Source organism: Magallana gigas, chromosome 3, assembly GCF_963853765.1.
Source record: "Magallana gigas chromosome 3, xbMagGiga1.1, whole genome shotgun sequence".
Lineage (NCBI taxonomy): Eukaryota > Metazoa > Mollusca > Bivalvia > Ostreida > Ostreidae > Magallana > Magallana gigas.
Window position 1 is genome coordinate 18,405,701 of NC_088855.1, and position 19,718 is coordinate 18,425,418.

The 19,718-nt window shown below is 34.0% G+C and overlaps 2 long non-coding RNA genes across 5 annotated transcripts; both read left to right on the forward strand.

Moving 5' to 3' along the window:
• The first annotated feature begins 414 nt into the window (after positions 1 to 414).
• LOC117686645 (uncharacterized) lies at positions 415 to 6,350 on the forward strand. 3 transcript variants are annotated; one of them, XR_010711897.1, is made up of 3 exons: positions 415 to 430; positions 2,480 to 2,887; positions 3,100 to 3,705. It is a non-coding gene; the product is annotated as an uncharacterized lncRNA (long non-coding RNA). The 3 variants fall into 3 exon arrangements; XR_010711896.1 differs by lacking the exon at positions 415 to 430 and adding an exon at positions 4,774 to 6,350 and having other exon boundaries at positions 957 to 2,887; positions 3,100 to 4,606; XR_004599750.2 differs by lacking the exon at positions 415 to 430 and having other exon boundaries at positions 443 to 2,887.
• A 3,357-nt stretch (positions 6,351 to 9,707) lies between these two features.
• On the forward strand, positions 9,708 to 15,446 carry LOC105320868 (uncharacterized). Of its 2 annotated transcripts, XR_010711894.1 has the most exons (4): positions 9,811 to 9,835; positions 12,219 to 12,318; positions 14,169 to 14,573; positions 14,824 to 15,446. It is a non-coding gene; the product is annotated as an uncharacterized lncRNA (long non-coding RNA). The 2 variants fall into 2 exon arrangements; XR_010711895.1 differs by lacking the exon at positions 12,219 to 12,318 and having other exon boundaries at positions 9,708 to 9,835.
• The last annotated feature ends 4,272 nt before the right edge of the window (positions 15,447 to 19,718 follow it).

Sequence of the window (19,718 nt, forward strand, 5' to 3'; positions counted from 1 at the left end):
TTTTTTCAAATGCGATTATTTCGGCAACAGTTTACGATTCATATCTAATTTTATCGGTCGCACGAATATTCAGTCGCTTCTGCTCGTGCGCCAATTGTGAAATTGGCTTAAACAGTAAAATGCTTTGTTTGTGATTAAATTAAATTTATTCTTTGATGTCTACATGTTTTCTATATAAGTATTTGCATTAAACAAAATTTCACTGCTGGAGATAGGGAAGTTTTTTTTAAGTGTACATCAATCGGGTAACGATCGGAAAGAATAAGGATTAATAAGGAAAAATTGAGAAGATTTCCGTTGAATGATGGTTTATTTCCTTATATCGTAGATCTGACACACTGAATTTGAAACTTCGACGTCATTCTCAATTTTTCATCAATGGACGGTTAGACTCTTCAGAAGGATAGAGAAATTGCGTTCTAATTTTAAGGTAAGGTCTGCGACTTGCGTTGAATTTTTTTTTCAGTTTTAGAAATCTTAGAAATTACACCATTAACCGTTATGCTGCTGTTGACTGGGCATGAGGCCAAAATGATTTGTTGAACCAAATAATTTCTTTCGGTGTTTGACCTTGGGCAACATTTGTGTCTTCTGGTCCAACAAATCGTACGTTTCCTGAATCCCAGTCAACAACTTTCCAGTTAAACTCTTCACTGCGTATGCAAATATAATTTCAAGTAGCAACCAACTCTTCAGCTATTTCCGCTCCGCCGAATTTGGACGATTATTAATTAGCTGTGATGTCTTTGTGACGGTCAACCAATTTTATGTTGGACTGGCAGACCGTTCAGTTTTTGATTTGTTAGGTTGATTGCATAAAAGTAAGTTTTGATAAACTTTTTTGGGTAGACTTAAGTAAAAGAATATTAATAAGGGTATTACAAAGAAGAACATTAATAGTATTACATAAATACTGCCTGTTTGGGAAGGTAATAGTTGAAATTTGCACCCCCGAGAAAACCATTGTCAACCTCCGCATTGACACTGGTATCTCGGGGGTGTCAGTTTCAATTGTTACCCTCCCAAACAGGCGGTATTTATTTTAATATACTGAGTATCCTGATTATAACATAATTAACGCGCATGTAGCAATTTATTGTTACCCGTTGCCAAATGTGTTGCTAACGCTGAGGGTAATAGAAAAGCCGAGTGGCATCCTACCGGGCTAAATCTTTGTACTAATTGAAAATTAAAGATATACAAAATTAGAGAAGAAAAAAATCCACTTTTTTGCCAATTTTGAGGCAATATGGCTGCGGCCGATCACAAGACATCCAGCAAACACTGTTTGATCACAAATTACTTTTTGCAACAACAGCCCATGTTTCTGACAAATGATACCATATGACAAACATTCACTGAAAATGAAAACTTACATGTCAAAATTTTGGACCGAGACAAATTCAGCAACAAAAACGAGAACACTTCTTTTTTTTTTTTTTTTAGATCATATAAATAAATAGGAAGTATCAAGAGATTTTTTTGTTTTAATATCAGGGTGAATTTTATCTAACATGCACAACTATTTCCTTATATCCAGACATTAACTGACCGCGATCAGAAGATCTTACAGTTAAATTTCCGTAATCAGTTCTTTATAGACTGATGTATAAACATTCACCAAATAGGAAACATAACATTCGTTTAATTTATATGAAAAATATATAATCGTATCGCATTTGATTAATATTTTTTATACGTGATACGACGTATTAGTTAAACATTTTTCAAAGCGTTATTCGGATCATGCAAAGAAATTTTCACGCAGTTTTGTTGTAATGTAAATGTTCACGTACATGTCTGGAATGAGGGACATATTCAAATACAAATACATTTTCTTTCAAACCAGTTAATTTCTATACAGTTGCAAACATGTATACTGTGGAATCATTAGAATTCGTGGTGGCTCAATTTTCGTGGTATTCGGGGGTAGCCCTCTCCCACGAATTTACATCGTCAACGAAAACTAATTATTAAAGATTTAGTTTACATACTGAAAACCGACGCATCCACGAAATTACATCCCCACGAATCAGCAAAAAACCCACAATCCACGAAAATTGGCCCCCATGAAATTAAATGATTCCACAGTATAGCCCTCTTCAAAATTTCAACGAAAAAATGTTGAAGGACAATTGAAGTATTTGTATTAAAATGACAAAACTAATACAAATTGTTATATAGGAATAAAAATCAACATTAATTTTTAGATGTCAAAGCAGGCATAATTTTTTAACTGTGACGATGGTCAACACTTGACTCATCGCGTATATTGCGTATTAAACTATGATGAAATTGCCTGCAAACAAGCCCTTGTGACTGATTGCCGTCATAAGTAGACAGTATCCTGCCATTCATAAATATTGTTTAGAAATAGTTAAGTGGGAATTTTCTGGTCTATATTTAGGATTTTATATATTGAAATATTTATACTTAAGATAACGTGTATAAATTGCCAATTTAATCAACGTTGTTTTAGATGAAAATGGATGTCGGGAAACTGTTCTTGCTTGTTGTAACACTTTTTGCTAGGTGCAACCTGTATGTTGATGCGGGGATTCTTTGTAAAAATTCTGATTCGGCCGTCAAATTCATCCAGGACTGTATTCAACCAATTAGTACTCTAGAAAATAGTACTTCACCAGCAACTGAGTCTACAACTACAGAGGGAAATAGTGCTACGCTATCCAGTACGCCATTTTCTGTTGAGGAGCCTGACCGGGTGTCGCCGACTTCCCCTGGGTCACATGCCGACCCTTCCACCAATGGACTGACCCCACGACGTTGCAGTATCGGTACCATTCTTGCGGTCCTGGGAGTATGGATATATCTTCGACAGGCGTGTAGTTTATGACCGAGGAAAGTAAACAGCTTATTTTCAATACGGGTAGGGTGTAAAAATTAATCGACGATTTAAAATTTTTCTCAGTATCTTATTTAGTTTTATTTTTTTTCATTTTTAATGAGAACAAGTAGAGTATGGAAAGCAATATGGTTATCACAATCAATCATTATAATATGGTACATGTATATAATGTCATCCATTTTATAAAGAAACCAACATTTCTCGAAACATTTTAAGCACATTTTTTTTTTCAGGTTTGATCTCCATCACCAACATTTTACAAAAAAATGAAAACTTATCACCAAGTAATTCAAGAAGCAGATGTTGTGCATGATCTTGGTTTTTACGTATAGACACTTATAATCAGTAAAATACACTTTTAAAAGATTATACTGTTGTTTTAAAAACACAGAATTAATTGCCTTAATTGTTTTTTTATGAAATGTTTATTACTATATATATGTATATTAACTTAAGTTATGACGTATTCTATTTACATGGCTTTGCGTTTCTTGCAATTGTATTTACTGAAATGTTTTTGGTGAAGTTGCATTTATCATGCATTTATCATGCATTTAATTTTTGTTGTTTTTTCTTCGCTTAATTTATAAGTATACAGCATAAAGTAGTATGCATTACTGATATTGTATGATCTATTTATTTAAAGAACGAGTTTGTTTTAAATTTTTTAGTTTGAGAAGAGGAGTAGTTTGTGATAATGACATTAGCATGATTTAAGTATTTCAAAAGTACATAATAAAATGCATACAAAATTGCAATGCTCTCCTAGATCATTATCATGATTAATGACAAATATTACGATACTGTCCAAGAGATTATTAAAAAAAGCTTGAAATGTCTTTTTTTAAGACTTGTTATTGAATCAAGAAATCGGACATCAGAAACTCAACCAGACTCCTGATAATTAAGGTGGTATGGGACATCTCCATATTGTGACTTCCGATTTTATTTCTTTTCCGATGCGGATCTTGGGGATCTTGTTCTTAGACTAGTGTGCTGGGGGAGGAGCTACGAAGTCTATTTTGGTATATACAATAACAAAATAATTTTCAAGGGTACGGACCCCTAACACATATCAAACCCAACCAGACTTCTGATGATTAAGGTGGTATGGAACACCTCCGTATTGTGACGTACTTCCGATATCTATTTTTGCAGCATTGGCATATAAACAGACGTATGCTAGTACAAATGAGAGGTTGTTCACAATACATGTGTAAGCTAGCCTACATGTAGGCTCAACGACTATTATTAGATAGAAAGTTGCGTTTCATTCATCTTCCGGTTTTATTTCCTTGATTGTTCAAGACAAAGGGCCTAGCCCATCTTGAACTTAATTTCAATGTGTATGTATAACCACGCATGACCTTTGATATTTATGATTTAATTGAAATTAAGGTCAAAACGGGCTTGGCTTGTGATCCAAGGGTTATATTTATGTATACCTTCATAGCTGACATAACTGATCTACAGTATGCACGGATTGAGGAGGGGTGTCAGGGGTGACCGTACCCTTGAAAATTATTTTGTTTGACTGTATATACCAAAATAGTCTTTGTAATTTCCTGGATCTGCATATAAATGTTTGTACAAGTAAACATAGCAGAACTTAAATTGTACTCTCCTGTAGGTGTTTATCGCGTGTTTCCACTTCACTATTGTTTTTGTTTTTTGTCCACAGAGGCAATACAATGACTAAACGGAAAAGGAGCTTGAAAAGTTTCCTTTATAATACTGTCTGTAAGTATGACGTTTTCTGTCTGAACGTCGTGAAGTACGTTTCCTTCAGTGCCATTTTTTTAATCATATATTTACACGTGTATTATCCTCATCTTTACAAAACATTTACTGATAATCAAGTTTTTGTGTGTTCATGATATTTGTCATTTTCAATTTTGATTTACAAGAAGCTAGTACGTTTTTGTCATCGACACTGGGCAACCACAATCAACGGAATCTTGAACTCCTTGATATTTTATCCGATAGATAAATTTTGAAAAATGAAGTGAATGTCTGTGACTGATAACAAAACCCTTTCACCAGAGGCAGTGGCACATTATCATTTTAATTTTAAAGGATTTTGATTCTTTTAATCAATTAATGTAAAGTGCAGTTCTCTTTTTGTCACTATCTTCTGATAGACGAATGCCATGTTTAAAAGTTTTGAATATGTTAAAACTTGTCATGTTGTAAATTTTGTATTTACACCCACCCAGTAAATGCTACTTGCATACAATTTTCACTGTTCATTTTATATAAAGTAATGTATTTCAAACATTTTATTAGTATTAGTATTTATTAGTAGTAGTACTTAGCAAGTAGTATACCTTTTCTTTTATAGAATTTGAGCTCGGTATAAAATGTTTAAAATATGCAAGTAGCTTAAAAAGTCACGAATACCAGGTATATACACACACTTTGTACAATTTTACATGTACATAAATGATGTAAGGAGAACTGATTAAACGGTTATAAAAACCAATTCGGAAATTATGCAAACTCTATTTATAGGCTGTAATCTATTTATTTCGATGAGTAATATTTTAGCAGCGAACATTCTAATCAACAATCGCGTGTCATGAGAGAAAACTTTTGCTTTTAATTTAGTATTTGTAGTTTTTGGAGTTGTCTTACTTGCATACATCATTACATGTACGCCTAAGCACGTATACATCAAGGTCATTTTATGATACACATCAGACAGTATATTTTCATTTCTGTATACATGTACATGTATAAATTATTTGAATGTTTTTATTGAAAGTGAATACTACTTATCACAATTAGAATAACTGTGTGAATTTCAAGGTATATAACGATATCGTCGGATCTTTGTAATATTTTTTGCAAGTGAATATGTACATGAACTACGTACTTTTGAAGTATATATATAGAGATAAGTCGTTTTATGGAATTTATTCGATATAAACTACAAATTATCTATACAATAGAACGATGTCAACATTTCGGTGTATTTCGGTGTAAGGGTTGTCGATCATTGCTAAGGAGCCAGTAAAACTTAAAGTTCTCGTCATCATATTCAGACACAATAAATAAACAAATTAATTAAATTTCCATCAATTTTGATCCGGTCTTACTTAAAATAAACAATATTTTCTTTGAGCATTTTCATTTCAATATTTTAGAATCAATATATGATTCACAGAACAGGCAAACCTTCACGATCTAAATACTCTTCTGATACATTCTAAAAGATATTTATATCATATACACAGTGTTTAATAGCTAATATTTAAATTAACTAAGTATGATTCCCTTTATTTCTTTGTGAATTAATTGTAACTCATTATAGCTCTGCAGAAACTGAAAGAACCGACATTTACACGCCCCGTTTATCGATTGGTTGATACCTTCAGCAGCCTAGGAAATATCACGGACTGCACGAAATAATCCTGCTGATGTCGAATTCCCATAGGAGACAATTTGACTATTTCTTTTATCTATCATACTTATGTACGTTAACAATTGTCTTACTTTTCAGGCACGTAGCATCGTTTTTTAAGGCGGGGGGGGGGGGGGGTAAACATCCAAAAAATCTAAAAAAAAAAATAAAAATAAAATAAATGGTGGGGGGGGGGGCAACTCCTCCATGATAATTCAATTTTTTATATGTAAATTTAAGAAAATTAGTCGCTGCGAGAAAAAGTGCCCCCCCCCCCCGGCCACCACTGTTGCTACGTGCCTGCTTTTTACAATCAATTTTTATTTATTTGTTAAAAGAAAGATGTACGTATAAAGAATAAAATACTTTATTTGATAATTCGTGCGATATGAAGGTAATGATCTTTGCAGAAAAGATTTACCTAACCCTCTAACGAGGGTTATATATTTTTTCTGCAATGTTGCTACCTACCTTCATATCCTGCATGAATCACCAAAGAAAGCATGTTATTTATGAATTTAATAAAGCCCCGATATTGCTTAACAACTACAGCAACCTAATGATTATTCATTTAAAAAAGGCTAAAAATAATGTCATTCAAATTTTAAGTGATGTTTCTTTTTTTAATTGATATGTTATTTGAAACATTTACATTTTGAAAAATGTTAAAGTGCTATGAGGCATTGCGACATTTAAGTCACTTTACATGTAATTGATGCCAAAATTAAATCAAGGAAATTAGCCCACTCAAAAGCAGTAGTACTGACTTCCGAACAGTTTTCTACATCTCTCGACACATTCATTGTCTGTGATGAGTGCCTATCATTACGCAAGTCTAAAAAAGTAATCTAAAGAGTTGGGGTTTTGTAAGAAAAGAATTAGGGTTTGTAATACATACATGTGATGAGGCAAAGTCATACAAGATACAAGATATCATATTGGCCAATGATGGGCCCCGAAAGGCATTTCAATATACGCAGTATACGATTTGAACATTATTTTACAATATGAGTTGTTTTAATACTTTAACATACGGTTATATGAAGAACTTTGTATTGAGTGTCAATGATCATAAGACAATACAGATCTATATGTTATGCGATAACTTTTTCATACATGTACCGGTATTAATACATTTGAATGGCTTTTTCAACAATGTGATATACTTTGAAAAAGTATGCATTACATAAATACAATAACAGACATATCTATACATTGATTCAAAATCCATATCAATTTTTCAGCAGGTATAAAAAAGAGAAATGTAGAATAATTTTGTTATCGTTTCTATTAATTGCAACCTTTTATTGTAATATTTTGGACAAGTAATTAAAAAATGCTTTTCATCCTCAACCTCCTGTTTTGCATATTACATTTAACATATTACACTTTAAATTAAAGGGGGAGTACTGTATATCTTCTCCTTTCAATATTCAATTTATGTGCAGAAATGCAAAGTTTAGTTTTTTTAACATGCAGCAAAAGTAAGTCCTGCTCGATCAAATACTTTTCCATTGCCACAGAATAGTTATTTATTAAAAACAATTAAAACAATATTATTCAAAATCCAAGTAATATTTTTTTTTAATGAGGCGTTAATTAAAACATTTACATTATGAAAATGTTGGGGTGTTTTACAGCATTGCCACACGTAGATCGACCTCAAGATCACTTTTGTATTGCACGCTTACGTCACTGTAACTAAAATTAAAACAAGTAAATTACTCACCCAGAGGACTTCCGAAGAGTATTGTCTACTTCTCTCAACACATTCTTTGTCAGTGATTTGTGCCTATCATTACGCAAGTCTAAAGAAATATCCTAAAGAGTGCGAATTTTGAAAGAACAAAAATTATTTTGTAATTTATATATGTGAGTAAGCTGAATTATACATTACATTGATTAATTTTAAGCGGTGGATGGATGGGTGGATGGATGGATATATTAACTGGTGGATGGATAAATGGATATATTAACTGATGGATGGATGGATGGATGGATGGATGGATGGATGGATGGATGGATGGATGGATCGGTGGAAGGGTGGATTATGAATGGGTTGGAGGGTGGGTGGATGGATGGATAGATTGACTGGTGAATGGGTGAATTGATGGATTGACTTTTGGATGGATGGGTGGATAGACGAATGGATGGGTGGAAAAATGAATAGGAAGATTAACTTGTGGATGGATGGATGAATGGAATTACTTTTGGATGGATGGATGGATAGATTGACTGGTGAATTGATGGATAGATGTGTGGATTGATAGATATGTTTATATATGGATGGATGGATTGACTTTTAGCGTGAATTCTACAGCGAACCGTACGTGCATACTTTTCGCGCATGTAACAATTTGTATTGTTATACTTTCATGTTAAATACTGAAATCTGATTGGTTAAGACGCAGTTAATAATATTTACTATTACCCTCAGCGTTAGCAACGCACTTGGCAACGGGTAACATTAAAAAATATTACATGCGCGAAAATTATGCGCGTACGGTTCGCTGTAGAATTCACGTTATTCCTATATAAAAGCAGTAAAATTTTCTTTAAAATTTTAAAAAAGACATTCAGTATAACAAAATAAATAGTGCCTGTTTGGGAGGATAACAGTTGAAATTGACACCCCTCGAAAACCATTGTCAACCTCCGCTTCGCGTCGGTTGACAATGGTTTTCTCGGGGTGTCAATTTCAACTGTTACCCTCCCAAACAGGCACTATTTATATAATGTTACCCGTTGCTAAGTGCGTTGCTAACGCTGAGGTAATAAATATATACTTGTAAATGTATCAATTTGCATTGCTTGAGAAGTTAGCGTAGATGTTCCTAATCAAGAGAGGTAACTTGCGTGGAAATTGCATTTGGTAAGTTTGTGACATGCTTAGAATTAAAAACGTAAAATATCTTTCAATTTTACTTATCGATCCATCTTAAATTTTGTCATAAAATTAAAATATTGGCAATGAAAGCCTTTAGTTTAGTCTTGACTCGTATTGCTTTTTCCCCCGTAAATCCCCGTCAATTACCAGCCATTGGCGCTCATTACATGTCTCCACTAACGCACGAACGCAGCACTAGCTAACACTCGTGATCAGCTGACTATTCGGAGACAGAATTTACTTCCTAGAGTCCCATGCACCACCTCTTATCGTATGCCCTGAGCAAAAATGCAAACTTAATTTTTTTTCATGTTTGTTCATTTCTAAAGTCATTATAAAGATACATGTAGCTATTAAAAAAATTGTATGATTATATAAAAAAAAGTATTAAATACAACGAAAGCGATTTAATTAAAGCGTGAGCTTGCCGGAAAAATCCAAACAAGCTCTAACTGTTTCCCATCGCATCGGGCGACATAAGTAAACCCACTTCAGGGCTTTCCTGTCACATCGAGGGCAATAACCCTGCTATGTCTGCAAAGCCATTTAGCATTAAATAAGTATAATATTTACATCAAATTAGTATTTTTCCGTTAGTTCTCATCGAATGTAATTCATACAGATCATGACAGACATGACTGAAATCTAATGAGATCCAGTGAAACCTGTCGACGTAAATGTAAGAATATACACATTCCTTCGACTTTTAAAAATTGCTGTTTTAGAGGCAATCTTAAGCTACTTAATTGCCAACTTTAATTCCAGTAGTCTGGTACCCGCCTCCGCCACTGCTTTTTTACTTCGTTTTAAAACGAAGTGAAAACGCAGTGGCGGGGGCGGGTATATATCAAATAGCTGTAAATGTAAATATAAATCAAATAGCTATGATAGTTATTTCTAACGTCGTTCATTGATGTCATCTTGATCTTTGTGTTTTTGTTATTGACTCTTGCGTGAATTGTCTTTTGATGAGCCAAAATTAGAGATGCATATATCCTCACAACGTCGGGGGTCCTGAGTCAGCGAGTGGACCCCCGGCCTTGTGAGGATGAAATGAATTAGGAGCACGGACATTCACAAGCTGGCCTCAGACTTCCTAGTAATTGTATAAACCATTGTGACCTCCACATGCAAGGAGTATTGACTGGTCCTTCACTCATATCTGAATACATAAAATATTTCCACGGGGTGGGGGTGGTGGAGAGAACAATCTTTCCAAGTCAAGTGTTTCTTATCCGCTCCGCTTCAATCTAAGTAAATAGCGGAAAAAATTAGAAACCATTGACTTTGGAAGATGGACGGGGGGGGGGGGGGCGCAGGGGGGGGGGGGGGGGTAGTCAGAGAATTATTTTGTTTGCCGGGGTAGGGGGAGTGGTCATATGCATATTTTCGGAATTATAACTATGTGAATTTAATGATATTGTCCCCGAATTTAATAACTTAATAATTTTCTTCCTTCCTTCTGCGTTCGCACATGTTCACTGTACGGTTTTTTTATTATTAAAATCGATAATGATGAAACATGTAATCAACGTAAATTAAGCAACTTGTTATGGATAAAAGTTAAAATGATTCAGAAGTAGATGTACATATAAAGCCCCTCTCACAATTGGCGCACGAGCACTTTACAACACCGGACCGGAATTTTTAGATTCGAACAAGTTCTCTCATACGTTGCACCAGCTCTCGCATACGTTGCACGAGCTCTCGCATTCGTTGCATCCGTTTTAGTGCTCGCATCAAGTCTCCTCAAAATAGTGGACATGCACACTATTCAGACGCGCCCAAATGCGATCAAAATCATCGCAGTGCAACGCACGAACATTAGTACGAACGTTTACAACGTTTTGTGTACTCGCAAGAGTGATGCACGATTTTTAAAGGTCGTAAGATGAATCGCAGTTGTTAATGCGCGTATTGTGCGACCATGAGACTGTTGCTCAACAAGTCTCATGTTATTTGGCAACGTTTCACTATCATTGCACGACTTATCAGTAATATGCCATGCTTTGCCACTTGTATAATTATATACCCTGTATAAGCATCTCTGTTTCAGACCACAATTCAACATTATACATTTATTGCATGAAGGTGAGTGAGGGAAATATGAAGATTTCTCCAAGAAAAAATCATATTTCCCAAGGGCATCGCCCGAGGGAAATTGGAATAAATCTTCATATTCCCTGAACATTAAAAGTTGTTTGACTTCCTCTGTTACTGTCTCACTTTTCTTTCATAATTTCGAATCATAGATAGTGAAGTTGGTTTTGTGATATATAGAGAATCATAATGATTTGATATTTTTGATTTAATCATACTTGTCTACATCATATGCTCATACCGGTTTTTTTCATTTTTATGAAATCATCCTGTCGCGTGACTTTCTAGACCAATCAAATATAAAAGAATAATCATATTGGGGTGAAATGATAAATGCTGCTGCATCTCTGTTTCTTCTTGGACGGCATGTTCTCTCGCTTTCAACTATGTCTACTGAAGAGCGTCGGAAATGGGCGGTATATATACCCCCTCTGACTCGTACCATGAAACACATGATCGCACGTCCAATCGCATTGGCGCACGTTCAATCGTCCGATCACCTGGTCTCTCGCGCGATCCTATCGCATTATCTTTCAACAGTCGCTTTCATTGTACAACAGTCGCATATATACGCAAGATATATCGCAAGATTTAATGCGTTTACATCGCACAACGCTCGCTTAGATCGTGCGAATTTCGTACGAATACTTTTTTCAAATGCGATTATTTCGGCAACAGTCTAATTTTATCGGTCGCACGAATATTCAGTCGCTTTTGCTCGTGCACCAATTGTGAAAGGGCCTTAAACAGTGAAATGCTTTGTTTGTGATTAAATTTAATTTATTCTTTGAAGTTTACATGTTTTTCTATATAAGTATTTGCATTAAACAAAATTTCACTGCTGGAGATAATGGAATTTTTTAAGTGTACATCAATCGTGTAACGATCGGAAAGAATAAGGAACAATAAGGAAAAATTGAGAGGTTTTCCGTTGGATGATGGTTTATTTCCTTATGTCGTAGATCCGTACACACTGTATTTGAAACTTCGTCATTCTCAAATCTTCATCAATGGACGGTTAGACTCTTCGCAAGGATAGAGGAATTGCGTTCTAATTTTAAGGTAAGGTCTGCGACTCGCGTTGATTTTTTCTTCAGTTTTAGAAATCTTAGAAATTACACCATTTACAGGTATGCTGCTGTTGACTGGGCATGAGGCCAACATGATTTGTTGAACCAAATAATTTCTTTCGGTGTTTGACCTTGGGCAACATTTGCGTCTTCTGGTCCAACAAATCGTACGTTTCCTGAATCCCAGTCAACAACTTTCCAGTTAAACTCTTCACTGCGTATGCAAATATGATTTCAAGTAGCAACCAGCTCTTCGGCTATTTCCGCTCCGCCGAATTTGGACGATTATTAATTAGCTGTGATGTCTGTGACGGTCAACCAATTTTATGTTGGAATGGCAGACCGTTCAGTATTTGATTTGTGATATTGTTTGCATAAAAATTAATTTTGATAAACCTTTTTGGTAAGAATTATGAAAAAGAATATTAATAGCATTATATAAATACTGCTCTTTGGGAGGGTAATAGTTGAAATTGGCACCCCCGAGAAAACAATTGTCAACCTCCGCATTGACATTGGTATCTCTGGGGTGTCAGTTTCAATTGTTACCCTCCCAAACAGGCAGTATTTATTCTAATATACTGAGTATCGTGATTATAACATAATTAACGCGCATGTAGCAATTTGTTGTTACCCGTTGCCAAATGTGTTGCTAACGCTGAGGGTAATAGAAAAGCCAAGTGGCATCCTACCGGGCTAACTTCACGGATAAAAATCTTTGTACTAATTGAAAATCAATATGATAAAAAAAAAATTAAAGAAGAAAAAACCCACTTTTTATTTGCCAGTTTTGAGGCAATATGGCTGTGGCCGATCACAAGACATCCAGTAAACACTGTTTGATCACAAATTACTTTTTGCAATAACAGTCCATGATTCTGACAAATGATACCATATGACAACCATTCACGGAAAATCAAAACTTGTAAAAGACTTGTCAAAATTTGGGACCGAGACAAATTCAGTAACAAAAACGAGAACACTTCTATTTCTTTCAGATCATATAAACAAATAGGAAGTATTAAGAGATTTTTTTTTCTTTTTCATATATATCAGGGTGAATTTTATCTAACATGTACACCCATTTCCATATATTCAGACATTATCTGACAACGATCAGTTGATCTTACAGTTAAATTTCCGTAATCAGCTCATTATAGACCGATGTATAAACATTCACCAAAACAAAAGGAAATTCAACATTTGTCTAATTATATAAAAAATATATAAAGCGTATCGCATTTGATGAATATTTTTTTCTGTGTACAGACATGGGGTATATAAACCACGTATTTATTTAGTTAAACATTTTTCAAAGCGTTATTCGAATCATATATGGATGCATGCGAAGATATTCTCTTTTGTTCGTACAATGAATGTTCACCCAGTTTTCGTTGTATTGTAAATGTTCACGCATGGAATGAGGGACATATTCAAATACAAGTACATTTCCATTCAAACCAGTTAATTACTGTACAGTACTGTACGTACTTAGCCCTCTTCAAAATTTCAACGAAATAATGTTGAAGAGCAATAGAAGTATATGTATTGAAATGACAGAATTAATACAAATTGTTATATAGGAATAAAAATCAACACAAATTTATTTGATGATAAAGCAGACATTATCCTCTTTGCGATGGTCAACACTTGACTCATCGCGTATATTGCGTAACTGAATGAAACAATTTTGGACACAAGCCCCTGTGATTGGCGTTTTAAATACCTGAAGTATCCTGTTTTAAAATTAGTAAAGTAGGAATTTTTTGGTCTATATTTAGGATTTTATATATTAAAATATTCATACTTAAGATAACGTGTATATATTGACAATTGTTTTAGATGAAGATGGATGTCGGGAAACTGTTCTTGCTTGTTGTAACACTTTTTACTTGGTGCAACCTGTATGTTGATGCGGGGATTCCTTGTAAAAACTTTGATTCGGCCGTCAAATTGATCCAGGACTGTGATCAGCCAAATAGTACTCTACAAAACAGTACTTCACCAGCAAATGAGTCTACTACAGAGGCAAATAGTGCTACGCTATCCAGTACGCCTTATTCTGTTGAGGAGCCTGACCGGGTGTCGCCGACTTCCCCTGGGTCACATGCCGACCCTACCACCAATGGACTGACCCCACGACGTTGCAGTATCGGTACCATTCTGGCGGTACTGGGAGTGTGGATCTGTCTTCGACAGGCGTGTAGTTTATGACCGAGGAAAGTAAACAGCTTATTTTCAATACGGGTAGGGTGTAAAAATTAATCGACGATTTAAATTTTTTCTCAGTATCTTATTCAATTTTATTTTACATTTTTAATGAGAACAGGTAGAGTATTGAAAGCAATATGGTTATCACAATCAATCATTATGATATGGTACATGTATATAATGTCATCCATTTTATAAAGAAACCAACATTTCTTGAAAATTTTAAGCACATTACAAAAGGAGCTACTAGTATACATGAATATATTTTCTATTTATTTTTTTCCAGGTTTGAACTCCTTCACCACCAACATTTTACAAAATGATGAAACTTATAACCAACTTATTCAAGAAGCAGATGTTGTGCATGATCTTGGTTTTTACGTTTAGACACTTATGATCAGTAAAATACACTTTTAAAAGATTATACTGTTGTTTTAAAAACACAGAATTAATTGCCTTAATTGTTTTTTTAACTGTTAATTACTATATATGTATATTAACTTAAGTTACGAAGTATTCTATTTACATGGTTTTTGCGTTTCTTGCAATTGTATTTCCTAAAATGTTTTTGGTAAAGTTGCATTTATCATGTATTTATCATGTATTTAATTTTTGTTGGGTTTTTTTTCTTCGCTTAATTTATAAGTATACAGCATAAAGTAGTATGTATTACAGATATTGTATGATCTATTTGTTTAAAGAATGAGTTTGTTTTGGATTTTTGTTTTGTTTGAGATATATATACATATGGGGAGTAGTTTGTGATAATGACATTAGCATGATTTGAATAATTCAAAAGTACATAATAAAATGCATACAAAATTGCAATGCTCTCCTAGATCCTTATCATGATTAATGACAAATATTACGATACTGTCCAAGAGATTATTAAAAAGTGCTTGAAATGTCTTTTTTAGACTTGTTATTGAATTAAGAAATCGGACATATCAAAACCCAACCAGACTCTTGATGATTAAGGTGGTATGGGACACCTCCATATTGTGACGTACTTCCGATATATATTTTTTGCAGCATTGGCATAAAAATTATGGTGGCATATCTCTGCCCCATGTGTGCAAGTAACATAACTAAGTTGCATGTCGACATAAATAAGTTGCATGTCGACATGAATAAGTTTCATGTCGATATAAAGAAGTTGCATGTTAAGATGTCACATGTTGGCGATATTTGAAATTTTTTATAACTCTTTTTTGATTGCAGTTTTCTTGCATGTCAACATAGTTATGTTGCATGTTGACATAACTATCTTGCATGTCAACATATTTATCTTGCATGTCGACATAATTAATAAAAAAATAACTTGCACAAAAGGGGCAGAGATATGCCACCATAATAAACAGACGTATGCTAGTACAAATGAGAGGTAGTTCACAATACATGTGTAAGCTAGCCTACATGTAGACTCAACGACTATCATTAGATAGAAAGTTGCGTTTCCTTCACCTTCCAGTTTTACTTCCTTGATTGTTCAAGACAAAGGGCCTAGCCCATCTTGAACTTAATTCAATGTGCATGTATAACCACGCATGACCTTTCATATTTATGATTCAATTCAAATTAAGGTCAAAACGGGCTTGGCTTGTGATCCAAGGGTTATATTTATGTATACCTTCATAGCTGACGCAACTGATCTACAGTATGCGCGGATTGAGGAGGGGTGTCAGGGGTCCGTACCCTTGAAAATTATTTTGTTTGTATATACCAAAATAGTCGTTGTAAATCTCTTAGTAATTTCCTGGATCTGCATATACATGTATGTACAAGTAAACATAGCAGAACTTAAATTGTACGCTCCTGTAGGTGTTTTATCGCGTGTTTCCACTTCACTATTGTTTTTGTTTTTTGTCCACAGAGGCAATACAATGACTAAACGGAAAAGGCGCTTGAAAAGTTTCCTTTATTGTCTGTAAGTATGACGTTTTCTGTCTGAACGTCGTGAAGTTTGTTTCCTTCACTGCCATTTTTTTTAATCATATATCTACACGTGTATTATCCTCATCTTTACAAAACATTTACTGATAATCAAGTTTTTGTGTGTTCGTGATATTTGTCATTTTCAATTTTGATTTACAAGAGGCTAGTACGTTTTTGTCATCGACACTGGGCAACCACACTCACGGAATCTTGAACTCCTTGATATTTTATCCGATAGATAAATTTTGAAAAATGAAGTGAATGTCTGTGACTGGTAACAAAACCCTTTCACCAGAGGCAGTGGAGCATTATCATAATATTTATAATTTTAAAGGATGTTTGATTCTTTTAATCAATTAATGTAAATTGCAGTTCTCTTTTTGTCTCTATCTTCTGATAGACGAATGTCATGTTTAAAAGTTTTGAATTTACTGGATGGGTGTAAATACAAAATTTACAGCACGACAACTTGTAAATACAAAATTTACAACATGACAACTTGTCATGTTTAAATTTGTATTTACACTCATCCAGTAAATTCAAAACTTTTAAAGCTACTTGCATACAATTTTCACTGTTCCTTTTATATCAAGTAATGTATTTCAAACATTATATTAGTATTAGTATCTATTAGTAGTAGTACTTAGCAAGAAGTATACCTTTTCTTTTATAGAATTTGAGCTCGGTATAAAATGTTTAAAATACATTACTTGATATAAAATGAACAGTTAAAATTGTATGCAAGTATGAGCATTTTAATTTCAATATTTTAGAATCAAAATATGATTCACAGAACACGCAAACCTTCACGATCTAAATACTCTTCTGATACATTCTAAAAGATATTTATATCATATACACAGTGTTTAATAGCTAATATTAAAATTAACTAAGTATGATTCCCTTTACTTCTTTGTGAATTAATTGTAACTCATTATAGCTCTGCAGAAACTGAAAGAACTGACATTTACACGCCCCGTTTATCGATTGGTTGATACCTTTAGCAGCCTAGGAAATATCACGGACTGCACATAATAATCATGCTGATGTCGAATTCCCATAGGAGACAATTTGACTATTTCTTTTATCTATCATACTTATGTACGTTAACAATAATTCATTTAATTTGTCTTACTTTTCAGGCACGTAACATCGTTTTTTAAGCCCCCCCCACCCCACCCGGCCACCACTGATGCTATGTGCCTGCTTTTTACAATCAATTTTTATTTATTGGTTAAAAGAAAGATGTAAGTATAAAGAATAAAACACTTTATTTGATAATTCATGCGACATGAAGGTAATGGTCTTTGCAAAAAAGATTTTCCTAACCCTAACCTTTTCTGCAATGTTGCTACCTACCTTCATATCCTGCATGAATCACCAAAGAAAGCACGTTATTTATGAATTTAATAAACCCCCGATAGTGCTTAACATCTACAGCAACAGAATAATTATTCGCAAAAAAAAAAGCTAAAAATAATGCCATTCAAATTTCAAGTGATGCTTCTTTTTTAAATTGATATGTTATTTACATTTTGAAAAATGTTAAAGTGCTATGAGGCATTGCGACATTTAAGTCACTTTACATGTAATTGATGCCAAAATTGAATCAAGGAAATTAGCCCACTGAAAAGCAGTAGTACTGACTTCCGAACAGTTTTCTACATCTCTCGACACATTCATTGTCTGTGATGAGTGCCTATCATTACGCGAGTCTAAAAAAGTAATCTAAAGAGTTGGGGTTTTGTAAGAAAAGAATTAGGGTTTGTAATACATACATGTGAGGAGGCAAAGTCATACAAGATACAAGATATCATATTGGCCAATGATGGGCCCCGAAAGGCATTTCAATATACGCAGTATACGATTTGAACATTATTTTACAATATGAGTTGTTTTAATACTTTAACATACGGTTATATGAAGAACTTTGTATTGAGTGTCAATGATCATAAGACAATACAGATCTATATGTTATGCGATAACTTTTTCATACATGTACCGGTATTAATACATTTGAATGGCTTTTTCAACAATGTGATATACTTTGAAAAAGTATGCATTACATAAATACAATAGCAGACATATCTATACATTGATTCAAAATCCATATCAATTTTTCAGCAGGTATAAAAAAGAGAAATGTAGATTAATTTTGTTATCGTTTCTATTAATTGCAACCTTTTATTGTAATATTTTGGACAAGTAATTAAAAAATGCTTTTCATCCTCAACCTCCTGTTTTGCATATTACATTTAACATATTACACTTTAAATTAAAGGGGGGGTACTGTATATCTTCTCCTTTCAATATTCAATTTATGTGCAGAAATGCGAAGTTTAGTTTTGTTAACATGCAGCAAAAGTAAGTCCTGCTCGATCAAATACTTTTCCATTGCCACAGAATAGTTATTTATTAAAAACAATTAAAACAATATTATTCAAAATCCAAGTAATATTTTTTTTAATGAGACGTTAATTAAATCATTTACATTATGAAAATGTTGGGGTGTTTTACAGCATTGCCACACGTAGATCGACCTCAAGATCACTTTTGTATTGCACGCTTACGTCACTGCAACTAAAATCAAAACAAGTAAATTACTCACCCAGAGGACTTCCGAAGAGTATTGTCTACTTCTCTCAACACATTCTTTCTCAGTGATTTGTGCCTATCATTATGCAAGTCTAAAGAAATATCCTAAAGAGTGCGAATTTTGAAAGAACAAAAATTATTTTGTAATTTATATATGTGAGTAAGCTGAATTATACATTACATTGATTAATTTTAAGCGGTGGATGGATGGATGGATGGATGGATATATTAACTGATGGATGGATGGATGGATGGATGGATGGATGGATGGATGGATGGATGGAAGGGTGGATTATGAATGGGTTGGAGGGTGGGTGGATGGATGGATAGATTGACTGGTGAATGGGTGAATGGATGGATTGACTTTTGGATGGATGGGTGGATATACGAATGGATGGGTGGAAAAATGAATAGGAAGATAGATTAACTTGTGGATGGATGGATGAATGGAATTACTTTTGGATGGATGGATGGATAGATTGACTGGTGAATTGATGGATAGATGTGTGGATTGATAGATATGTTTATATATGGATGGATGGATTGACTTTTAGCGTGAATTCTACGGCGAACCGTACGTGCATACTTTTCGCGCATGTAACAATTTGTAATGTTACCCGTTGCTAAGTGCGTTGCTAACGCTGAGGTAAT